Consider the following 10,319-nt stretch of genomic DNA (forward strand, 5'->3'; position numbering starts at 1 on the left):
ATTTTGTAAGTTGTCTTTTCATTTTGTTTATGGTTTCCATTTTGTTTATGGTTTCCTTCATTGTGCCAAAGTTTTGTGTTTAATTAGCTCCTGTTTATTAATTTTTGTTTTTATTTCCATTACTCTAGGAGATGGATACAAAAGGATATTGCTTTGATTTTTGTCAGAGTGTTCTGCCTATGTGTTCTTCTGGGAGTTTATGGTTTTGAATAATTCTGAAAATTTTAGTCATTAGTTTTTGAAATATTTTACTGCTGTTCATTATTCTAAGACTCAATTACAGATGTGTTAGACCACTTGATTTTGTCTCCAGCACCACTGCGGCTCTGCTCATCACTTTTAGGTCTTTTTATTACTGTGCTTCCATTCAGAATTTTTCTATTGCTGTGCTTAAAATTCACTAATCTTTTCATTGACAATATGTAATGTGCTGATAAGCACACAGTGATATTTCATTTCACATATTTTAAAATTCTTCTTTAAGTGTTCCTTTTTATTGTTTTTTATCCTTCACATTTTCTTTATCATTATGCTAATTTTTTTAACCCTTTAGTATATTTAGGATAGCTATTTTAAAGTCCTTTTCTGCTAATTCCATGATTTCTGTCATTTCTGGATCTTTATCCATTGACTGATCTTCTAATATGGGACACATTTTTTTGATTCTTTGCATCTAATAAATTTAAATAATGCTGGTTATCTTTTAACCTTGTTGAGTTCTAGAAAGTTTTGCCTTCCTTTAAAGGGTGTTCAATTTTTTTTTGGAAATAAATCAATTTATTTATGGTTCAGCTTTTCCCCTTAAAGCTTATTCTTAACTTTGATTATCCATTATTTTAGTCTTCTGCTGTGTGTAGTCCCCACTAAATGTCCTTGATGCTCAGTGAGGAGTCTCCATTCTAGCTGGTCAGAATGCAGTGAGAACGCTCAAGGAACTGCTCAGGTTTACACGGCTCTAGGTGTTATTTACCCTGAATTATGGAAGCCCATTTAGATGGGGAAACAGTGGAAACAGTGGCTGACTTTATTTTTGGGGGCTCCAAAATGACTGCAGATGGTGACTGCAGCCATGAAATTAAAAGACACTTACTCCTTGGAAGGAAAGTTATGACCAACCTAGATAGCATATTAAAAAGCAGAGACATTACTTTGCCAACAAAGGTCCATCTCGTCAAGGTTATAGTTTTTCCAGTAGTCATGTATGGATGTGAGAGCTGGACTATAAAGAAAGCTGAGTGCAGAAGAACTGATGCTTTTGGAGAAGACTCTTGAGAGTCCCTTGGACTGCAAGAAGATCCAACCAGTCTATCCTAAAAGAGATCAGTCCTGAGTGTTCATCGGATCAACTGATGTTGAAGCTGAAACTCCAATACTTTGGCCACCTGATGCGAAGAGCTGACTCATTGGAAAAGACCCTGATGCTGGGAAATATTGAAGGCAGAAGAAGAAGGGGACGACAGAGGATGAGATGGTTGGATGGCATCACTGACTCAATGGACATGAGTTTGGTTGGGCTCCGGGAGTTGGTGATGGAGAGGGAGTCCTGGCGTGCTGCAGTACATGGGGTCGCAAAGAGTCAGACATGACTGAGCAACTGAACTGAACTGATTTAGATAAGTATGCATCAGAATTCATCAACTGACTCCATACATATTATTGAAACTCTTTTTCTTTGTACTTCATCTTCTCTGACAGTCTACTCTGCAAAGTCCTGTCATTTCAGTCCAAATTTAACCTGTTCTCTTCTCCTTAGTGCAGCAAGCCTGCCATGTTCTTCTTGGGTTCCCCCTCATTCACCATTGTTCACAAAAATTCCTCCAGACAGAATAATGTGTTGATCACTGTTCTTATATCATTTGCTTCCTTCCTGTCATGAATCAGTGTTCTGCTAAGCTTGTTCTCCAATTTCCAAAGACAGTTATACCGTATGGTTACTCCAATATGTTTGGAAATGGAAATACCAAAACCCCATTCACATTTTTTTTTTCTTTCCATTTATTTTTATTAGTTGGAGGCTAATTACTTTACAACGTTGCAGTGGTTTTTGTCATACATTGATATGAATTAGCCATGGATTTACATGTATTCCCCATCCCGGTCCCCCCTCCCACCTCCCTCTCCACCCCATCCCTCTGGGACTTCCCAGTGCACCAGGCCTGAGCACTTGTCTCATGCATCCAACCTGGGCTGGTGATCTGTTTCACCCTAGATATACATGTTTCGATGCAGTTCTCTTGAAACATCCCGCCCTCGCCTTCTCCCACAGAGTCCACAAGTCTGTTCTATACATCTGAGTCTCTTTTTCTTTTTTTGCATATAAGGTTATAGAATGTCTATTTACACCACCAGCCCAGCCTCTGTAGATATAAATTTCTTTCATCATAGTCCTATGAAACCATTTCAGGAGGCAAACGATGTGGTTAATAGGATCATAAGAAGAAAGTGATATGAGGATTGGGTATAAGAAGATATAAGGACTAGGGGAAATGCCAAGGCACCTTGTTTCTCAGGCTGAGCCTAATCAAAACATTAAGGTATAAGAATAAAATAAGAGATAAAAATGGATTCTCATTCATACAGCACCCCAAATTTTCCTGTGTGGTAAAACTAGGGCTAGAGATAAAACTCAAGGTAAGTATATTAAAATATGCTTTATAAGAAAAAAGAAGAAATTTAAGAATAAAGCCATTTGATAACTATCTGTATACCCTGAGATAAATTTATTGCTCATTAAAAATGTATTCAGTTAATAGAAATAGCCTAATTAGAAAGTTTGTAGAAATTAGAATGCTGAATAAATATATAATGGCTTTTATTATAATTTACTGTGTAATAGAAATTAAAAATAGCTGGTTCAAATATGAGATTTTGTGAAAAAACATTCTAAATGGTACAGTTTTTTCAGTAATTTCACTGCAATTTTAACCCTGAGATAATAAATTTAGTCATAAAAAAAATAAAATAAAATAAATTAAGTCATAAAGCCCTTTTATGGTTGCACATGAGGCAGGATGTGCCCGGGGGGGTGGGAAGTGGGGAGGAAATTGTTTGATCAAATATCCAGAAGATTTTGTCAGATCAGAATCTAAAGATGAGGTTTTAGCTCCTCAAGGGTTTCCCAACATCCAGCATCATTTTTTCTCTTTCTCGGGACCAGGCCAAGGCTCATGCCTGTCCGCACGTCTGTTCTCACAGCCACGTCTTCATGCTCTCAAACCCCCCTTCCCCTCCTGCCTCTGTATTCCACAATTATTGTTTCAACTTCAGCAAACTTGAAAGAGGAAAATGGTAAGGACATTTTCTCTCAGAGATAATTTGTATTTTTTTCCCCCAGAGCTAAGGAATTAAGAACTCTGTCAAGAATGAAGCCCAGGAACAAGTTATTTTAATGCAGGCAACTTATCTGTGTCCCAAAAACAATGTTGCCCTGGCAGCTTGCACTCAGCATCCTCCTGAAGTGACCTTGTCACAGAGAAGCAGACCAGAGAATCTAGCAACCCTTCCCAATACAGTGCTCAAGAGTGTTTAAGCTTTGGCAGCAGATAGAAATTCCTGATGTGAAAGACCAAAGGAATGTAAAGAGAGCAGCAAAAATATGCATCCTTATTGGGCTTTGTAGATGGTTCTCCAAAAGATTAAGTATTCCAAAACGTCTTCCTCCAATGCTCTCCTACTTAGACTTTCGTTTTTGGAGCAATGTATAGTAATCAAATGGAAACAGTGACAGACTTTATTTTCTTGGGCTCCAAAGTCACTTCAGATGGTGACTGCAGCCATGAAATTAAAAGACGCTTGCTCCTGGGAAGGAAAGCTGTGACAAACCTAGACAGCATATTAAAAAGCAGAGACATTACTTTGCCAACAATGGTTCATCTAGTCAAAGCTATGGTTTTGCCAAGTATGGATGTGAGAGTTGGACCATAAAGAAGGCTGAGCACTGAAGAATTCATGCTTTCAAATTGTGGTCCTGGCGAAGATTCTTGAGAGTCCCTTGGACTGCAAGGAGGTCAAACCAGTCAATCCTAAAGGAAATCAACCCTGAATATTCACTAAAAGGACTGATGCTAAAGCTGAAGCTCCAGTACTTTGGCCACGTGGTGCAAAGTGCCTACTCAAAAGAAAAGACCCCGATGCTAGGAAAGATCGAGGGCATGAGGAAAGGGGGGCAAAAGAGGATGAGATGGTTGGATGGCATCATGAACTCAATGGATATGAGTTTGAGCAAACTCTGGGAGATGATAAAGGACAGGGAAGTCTGACGTGCTTCAGTCCATGGGGTTGCAAAGAGTCAGATACAAATTAGCGACTGAACAACAATAGCAGCAATAGTAATCAGCTTTAGCTTTAGGTTAGAGTCCTTGTTCCCATCTCCTCAAGAATTTGCATCCATCTGTCCTTTCAATCTTGGAGTCTCTGTATTGCTTCTTAAACTTTTTCTCTCAACTTCTGGAGATGCTACATTCTCTTACCTATGCTGCCCTTTCTAAAGCAGGTGCTTTGGTGAAGCATTTTCCTACTGATTTTTTTTTCTAAAGAAAAGATAATTTAATCAGCATGTGTAATTTTCCACTCCCTTGCAATTCATTGCCTCTGATGCCATCCCTGAAAACACCTTTCCCCCCACTTGGTTCAATTTCTGCAGAGCTATGGGGAAACTCTATTTTACTAATGATGAGACAGATAAGTGGTTTACTTAAATTAGCAAACACATCCAATTACACTGCAACCATTCTGAACTTAACAAGAAAAATCATTATCAGCACAGAAGAGATAAGGCCTTTTTCACTCTCTTTCTCTCTCTCTCTCTCTTTTTTTTTTTTTTTTTTGGCTTTTACCCTTCTTTGGAGAAAATTTCATCTGTGCCGGAAAGTTCCCATCAAAAGGATTAATGGTTGACTGGTTAGTCAATTACTCTAAATAGAAAGCCAGCATAACAAGAGAGCTTGTGATTCAGTCTGTCTCTAAATTGGAAGGTTATAAAGTTGTAACCTAGACTGGTGGCTTTAACTATGAGAATTATGTCCCCAAGTAGCTACCCTATTGCATTTACCTGTAAAAGCCAAACATTGTCTCTCTTTTTAAAGATACCATTACACATTTCCCATGTTACTTTTATGTTACCCAGGAAATAAAAATTCAGACGTTATATACTGTAGGTCTTCCAATAAGAATCCTGGGTAACAATCTCACATCAGTTCATTTTCCAAATGTTTGATGAACATAAATTGTGTGATGGGTGCAAGGCATGGTTGCTGAGGCTGATGATACCCAATGAGGAAGCTGCAGTTCCTACCCTTAAGCATTTGAGGTCAAGGAGGGGAGATAGATCTGTAAATAAACTTAAAACAGTGAAAATGGTCACGCACACTCTGTTGTAGGAGACGAGCAAGGATGTGCTAAATTCTGTCCTGTGTGGTATCAGGAGAAGGATTGGGAACATTTAAAGGAAGAGCTGACAGTGGTAAGGTGGAAGACAAGGGAGTAGAAAGCAATTCAATGGAAAACAGAAAGTATCAGCAAAGGCTTGGTGTTGTAAAAATGTGTAATTTGATGACATGCTTAAGGAATAGCAAGAAACACTGTTTGGAAATTAGGGTGAATGGTAAGAAACTGAGGCTCATAAAATAGTCAATCAAAAATAACACCAAGATGTCTGCTTTGGTAAATGAGTGTGCAACTCATGATGAAGAAATATTGATTACCAGCTAAATTTCAGAAAAAGACTGCATAATATCATTCGGAATGTTTAACCAAGGAACCTATGATATCTATTGACTGGTTATTCAAACTATGAACTTAAATGAGAACTAACATCACACCATAATCTCCTGAAATGAAGACAAATTAGTTGCTTTTGATTCTAAGTGATGGTTCCTTCCATAATTCCTGAGCCTTGTAGATAACTTGTCTTCATTTACTTCTTTCCAATGATATCTCATGGAAATTGTTTCTGAAGATCCAAACATTCACCTATTCCCACAACAAGAACAGAACTGACTAGAAGAAAAAAAAAAAAAGCAAATTTCCTAAGATGCGATTTATGTAAATTCTAGTTTCTCAAACACATTTCTGGACTGTACTAATTTGGCAATGCTGCTATCTTACACTAGTGGTTACTATTTTTTAGCTGAATAACTCAAAGCCTTTAATTTTCCATTATCTGGCTTAATAATTTCCAGATAACTCTTCAGAAGAAACTATTTGCAAAGATATTGATTCTCAAGCCAGAAATCTATCTGTGTCCACATGACACAGATTATCACATGATAAATTATCACCATCCCTTTCTTCCCAAGCTACTACTTCCCACACAGAATTCTAACAATTCTATCTTTCCGGGGTCCATCCACTTCTCTCCACCTCCACGTCTATTTCCTTAGCTGAAATTGCCTACATTCATCATCTGGTAACTATAGAAGTGTTCTACATGCTCTCTCTGCCTCCAGTTTTGTCCTCTCAATCTCTCAATCCATATCCCCTACTGTCACCAAAGCTAATTCTTTCACTTGAAAGAATAATTTGTCATTCTACTGCTGTTTCCCATTGGTGGCTTCCCATTGCCACTAGAATATAGTCTAAAGTCATCAGAGACCACCCTTCATTGTCTGTGTTCAATCTTTACCTGCAGATTGATCTGTCCCAACTCCCTATAGCCATTCCCTTTTACTCTATATTTTTTTGCAAAGCTGGAATGTGTTTATGCTCCTATTAGCATAGCCTGAACCCCAACCTACATATTCCCCACATCCTCCTTTGCTTAACTCCTAATTACCCTTTAAGAATCAGTTTTATGTTAAATGCTCAAAGGACCTTCTCGTATCCTCAAAAATAAATAACTTGACTCCCTATTAAGGTTGGTCCTATATGGTCCCTGGATATGTTTCCCTCATTACAATTTTTTGAGGACTGGGACGATACCTTATTCATAAAAGTATATTTCCAGTGCCTACCACAGTGATTGATACATAGTCCCAAAATGTAATGAATTTTTAATAATGGCTTTGGACATAGTGTTTATTCATAGTGTATATTCATAGTGTTTATTACACACAGACATATCTGCAAAATTCTTCCTTATGAATCTGTCTCTCACTCAAACTCTGTTGTCCACAAACTTTGATTTTTGAGAAACAGTTCTGGTGGTGGGTATGAGAAAGACTTTGGGATCTCTTAAAAACTAATAAAATACCACATATTGGAAGTTTTCAAAATTGTTTCAGCTCCACATACATAAATCTTTAACAAAATATCCCATTGCAACACTTAACTGTCCTGAATTTCTCCTGTGGCTCTCTCATACCTTCTGAGCAGTGAGCCCTTCCTTCTTCTCAATTGTAAAAGATTCAGTCTCTGCTTTTTGGAAGTCAAGTTCATCTCTCTAGGCTGATTTGAGTACAAATCTTCACCATTTTCCTGATCACTTTTCTTCTAGTTCTCAGAGGTCCATACTGTGGCAGTTCTCCAGCTAGGCAGAGTACTATGTTCTCTCCTGTGCAGATGGAGAAAAATTAATCAGGATTCCTTGGGCATTTCTGTAAACCCACAAGGATAGCTCAATTGGTATAGAATCTGCCTGCAATGCAGGAGACCCCAGTTTGATTCCAGGGTCAGGAAGATACCTTGGAGAAGGGATAGGCTAACCACTCGAATATTCTTGGGATTCCCTTGTGATTCAGCTGGTAAAGAATCTGCCTGCAATGCAGGAGACCTGGGTTTGATCTCTGGGTTGGTAAGATGCCCTGGAGAAGGGAAAGGCTACCCACTCCAGTAGTCTGGCCTGGAGAATTCCATGGATGGTATAGTCCATGGGCTTGCAAAGAGTTGCTGAGCCAGTTTCACTTTCATGAGGAAGGTTCTAGCCCTGCCTAAATTATTAGATAAGATTAGGTAAGTTTTAGATAAGATAGGCTTAGATAAGTAGATTAGATAGGTAATATAAGTAGATTAGATAAGTAAGATAAGCTTACTTGAATTTTCTTTTTCTTCATATTTAGCATAATTCTTATTATATTCAAACAGAAAATATGCATAGCTATTTCTAAGCCTTATATACCTACAAGTCAATCACTGATTTCTACTGAGTTTTAGAAAGTTCTTAAAAACAAGTATCATCTAGAATCTCTGTGCAGTATCTTGCCTTGCATTCTATCACACAGGCATGGACCCAGCCTAACATATTGGGGGATCTCAACTTCCTGAGCTATTTGGGAGTGAGGATAAAATCAAGGCTAGGTGAGGATGGGATACTAAATGTCCACATGTGCTGTGTGCTAAGTCACTTCAGTCATGTTCGACTCTTTTGTGACCCTGTGGACCATAGCCCACCAGGCTCCTCTGTCCATGGGATTCTCCAGGCAAGAATACTGGATTGGGTTGCCATGCTCTCCTCCAGGGGATCTTCCTGACCCAAGGATAGAATCCTTGTCTCTTACCTCTCCTGTATTGGCAGGCATATTCTTTACCACTACCACAACCTGGGAAGCCATTTAAATGCCCATGTCCTTGTCCAAAAACTGTTTCATGATTTGGGGCACTAGTATCTAACACAATCCAGTCTGCTGGGAAGAGGGTAATTGGAAATATTTGTGGCCAGAGGCAAATAACAGAAAGTCAATAGCAAGACTGGGATCAGAGTCCCTTGACTGTAGGGCTTAGGCCAATTCACTGAGGCAAAGAGTGGGATCCAGGTCCCTATGAGAGGAGCTGCTAGGTGCCAGGAGTAGCATCATATTTTATCCTAATTGGGCCAGTTCTCCTGAAAGATTCATATTACCAAAGGTATGTGGAATGTGCTAGGAGGATACCACTGTTATAGGGTAGATATTAGAGAAAACTAATTCGTAGGCTTGGGACAATGACAATAGTTCCAACTCTAATCACTGTGATGCTGCAATGGGTTACATTGGGTCCCCTCCAAAATGCTACGCTGAAGTCCTAAAACCTCACATTGTGACTTTATTTGGAAAGAAGAACTTTACAGAAGTGATCAAGTTGAAATGAGATCATTAGGTTGGATCCTAATCCGACACATCTGGTGTCCTTATAAAATAAGAAATTGGGAACACAGAGACAGACATGCATAGAGAGAAGACAAGCAGAGTCTTGTGCACACATAGCTGAAGATGGACATCTATGCAACAAGGAGGATATCTTCTCCCTAGAGCCCTCAGAAAGAACCGATCCTGTGAGCAACCTTGATTTTGATTTTTTTAAAAAATTTATTTATTTTAAAATAAATTGAAGGATATTTACTTTACAGTGTTTTGCTGGTTTCTACCAAACATCAACATGAATCAGCCATAGGTTTACCTATGTCCCCTCCCATGTGATCATCCCACTCACTTCCCTCCCCATTCCACCCCGCTAGGGGATACTCAAGACCTGGTTTGAGTAGCCATCCTGATTTTGGACTTCTAGATTCCAGAACTACAACTCAAGAAGTTTCTGTGGTTTGAGTTGTTACAAAAGCCCAAGAAAACTAAGATGCCTAGAATAAGATTCAGAATAAACCTCCTGTTTCAGTTTGATTTTGAATGATGCAAGCCCTAGTGGAACTGAACTTACACAGAAAAGGCATCTCTCCTTTAAAAGTTTGGCTTGGACTTCCCTGGTGGTCCAGGGTTTAGGACTCCACCCTTTCTCTACAGAGTGTGGGTCCTATCCCTGGTCAGGGAATTAAAATCTCACATGCCAGGAGGCCAAAAATAAAAATAAATAAAAAGTTTCTCTTTGTTTTGGATATCATGCCCTGCAAAGTAATAACTTACCTGCCAAACCAATTCTGAGACAGTGTCTATTTATTTAAACACGTGATTATTTTAATGATGACTCTTTGTTGGGCCATATTTGTTTACATTTGAGGTAATGAGATATTCAGCATCCTTCATTATTCCAGTTTGTTTCATCTTCTTTTTGTTCTTTGTGGAAGTTATCAGCATTCAGCTTATGCTTGCTGTTTATTTTCTCTTCACTAGGGTATAAGCTTCATGAGACAAGGTATTTATTTTCTTTTCTGTTTCATATGGGCCTAACACATAATAAGTACCCTATAAGTGTGTGTTAAATTAATAAATACATTTATGGTTGCATTATAAACCTTTGAATGTGCTGGCCCATTGATATTAATTCAGAATCACACCAAATCATGTAAATATACCACATCCTTATTTTCCAGTTTCTAGAGATATGATGAGGCACATTGTAAAGACAATAAGTAAATAAATTACTAAAATTATCTTAGACTAATAGTAGCAATGACAATCAAAGTAATGGCAAGGATTGTGAAATGGCTTTTCTTTTTTTTTGGTTATAGATTTTAC

This window comes from Odocoileus virginianus, chromosome 19 (assembly GCF_023699985.2).
Source record: "Odocoileus virginianus isolate 20LAN1187 ecotype Illinois chromosome 19, Ovbor_1.2, whole genome shotgun sequence".
Classification (NCBI taxonomy): domain Eukaryota; kingdom Metazoa; phylum Chordata; class Mammalia; order Artiodactyla; family Cervidae; genus Odocoileus; species Odocoileus virginianus.